This window comes from Penaeus monodon, chromosome 16 (genome assembly GCF_015228065.2).
Source record: "Penaeus monodon isolate SGIC_2016 chromosome 16, NSTDA_Pmon_1, whole genome shotgun sequence".
NCBI classification, from domain to species: Eukaryota; Metazoa; Arthropoda; class Malacostraca; order Decapoda; family Penaeidae; genus Penaeus; species Penaeus monodon.
Window position 1 is genome coordinate 47,400,072 of NC_051401.1, and position 2,500 is coordinate 47,402,571.

Below are 2,500 nucleotides of genomic sequence, written 5' to 3' on the forward strand. Positions count from 1 at the left end.
CCCTTCTTTTTCCCCCTTCCCCCTTTTTTCCTTTTCCCCCTTTTCGCACTCGTTTGATACGTCTCTCTTTCTCTCTCCTCCCTCTCCCCTTTCCCTCTCCTCCTCTCTCTCTTTCGACTCTTTTTGATACGTCTCTTTTTCTCTCCCTTACTCTCTCTCCTCTCTCTCTTTTTTCGCACCTGTTTGATAGTCTCCTCTCTCTCTCTCTCTCTCTCTTTTATCTCTCTCTCCTCTCTCTTTCTCTCTCTTTTCTCTTCTCTCTCCCCTCCCCCTTTTTCCCCATCTGTTTGATAAATCTCTCTCTCTCCCTCTCTCTCTTCCTCCCTCTCTCTCTCCTTCTCTCCTTCTCTCCCCTCCTCTCCTCTCTCTCTCTTTCGCACTCTGTTTGATACGTCTCTCCTCTCTCTTTTTTCTCTCTTTCTCTTTCTCCTCTCTCTCTCTCTCTCTCTCTCTCTCTCTTCTCTCTCTCTCCTCCCCCTCTTTCTCCGCTGAAAATAAAAAAAAAAAGAAATCTACCCCAAACGACCGAGCCCGGGGATTTTCAGTAAAAAAAACTTCCTCCAAGAAACGAAGGGATAAAAATCGGCAACACATGAAGTTTGAAGTTTTTTTGGGAGGTTCCCCTGGGCACGGGGCACGGGGGCAGGGGGGGGGGGGGGGGGCATAGGTAGTGGGATTTGGGGGGGAGAGGTCTTTTGCTGCAGTGAAAAATGCACATGAATAATATGTGTGTGTGGGTGTGGGGTTTTGTGGGGGTGGGGGGTTGGTGTGTGGGGGGTTTGGTGGGGGGGTTTTTTTTGGTGGGGTTAGTGCGAAATTTTTCAAGGAGATAGAAGATAGAGATCAGAGAAAGAGAGGAGAGGAGGAGGAGGGAGAGGAGGAGAGAAGAGAGGGGAGAGAGAGAGAGAGAGAGAGAGGATAGAGAGAGAGGGGAAAGAAATAGAGAGAGAGAGGAGAAAAGAGGGAAAAGGAGAGAGAGAGAGAAAAGGAAAGAGAGAGAGAAAAGAGGAGAAGAGAGGGGGGGGGGGGGGGAGGGAGAGAGAAGGAAAGAATGAAAGACAGAAGAAAAAGAGAGAGTGAAAGAGGGGGGATGAAGGAGAGAGAGAAAGAGAGAGAGATAAGGATAGAATGAAAGACCGAAAGAAAGAGAGAGAGAGAGAAGGATAGAATGAAAGACAAAAGAAAGAAAGGGAGAGCGAGAGAGAAGGAAGGAATGAAAGAGAGAAAGAAAGGAAGAAAGAAAGAAAGAAAGGAAGAATGAAGGACAGAAAGAGAGAGAGAGAGAGAGAGGGGAGAGGGAGAAAGACAGACATATGGATAAAGAAAGAGAGGGAAAGAAGTGGACAGATATATAATTGATAGACAGATAGATAGATAGCCAGACAGAAAGAAAGATAGATAGACAGATAGGGACATAGATAATTTTTCAGATATATGGAGGGAGAGACGAAGGAAGTAAGTAATAGACAGATGAATAGATAGAAAGATGGACGCAGATAAGAAGATAATAAACAAATTTGTTTATCTATCTCTTTCTTTTATCCTTTCCCCCCTTTCCCCTTTCCCTTTTCCCCCCTTCCCTGGGGACTTAATAAAACCATAATTTCGTAATCCCCAAAATCGATGAGATGATAAAAGATAATATTTAATTGAAAAATAAAAATGAAACAAAAAGGGAAAAGAAAAGATAAAAAGACAGAGAAAAATAAGAAAGACGACGAAATTTAGAGAGAGAGAGGGGAGGAGGAGGGGTGTGAAGAGAGAGGAGAGAGAGAGAGAGAGAGGAGGAGAGAGGAGGGAGAGAGAGAGAGAGAGGGAGGAGGAGGGAGGGGAGAGAGAAGGAGGAGGAGAGGGGGGGAGGGAAAAGGAGGACAGGAGAGAAGAGGAGAAGAAGGAGAAGAGAGGAGAGAGGGAGAGAGGGAAAAAGAGAAAAGAGAGAAGGAAAAAGAGAGAAGAGAGAGAGAAGGGGAGGAGAGAGGGGGAAAAGAGAGAAGGAGAAGAGCAGAGGGAGAGAGAGAGAGAGAGAGGGGGGGAGAAGAGGAAAAAAGAGGAAGGAGAGGAGGAGGAAGAGAGAGAGAGGGGGAGAAGAGAGAGGGAGAGGGGGAAAAGAGAGAAAAAGAGAGGGGGGGGAGAGAGAAAAAATAAACGGGAAAAGGAGAGGGGAAAGGGGAAAAAGAGGCGTGGGGGGTGGGGGGAAAGAGGGAAGAGCCCCCCCCCCCAAGGAAGGAGAGAAAAAAAAGGGCTTTTGGGGGTTTTTTTTTTTTTGGGGGAGAGAACCCCCCCCTACAGGGGAACCAGGTTGTTTAAAAAAAGAAAAGAGGAATTTAAGATGGGGTTATTTTTTTTTCCAGGGCGGTAAAAAAAAATTTTTTATTAAAAAAAAAGTTTTAATACCCCCCCTAAGGCCAGAAAGGGGTTTTTTTTAAAAAAATTTTTTGAAATTTTTTTTTTTTAAAAGCCTATTTTTAGGGGACGTAAAAAGAAAAAAATAATTAATGAG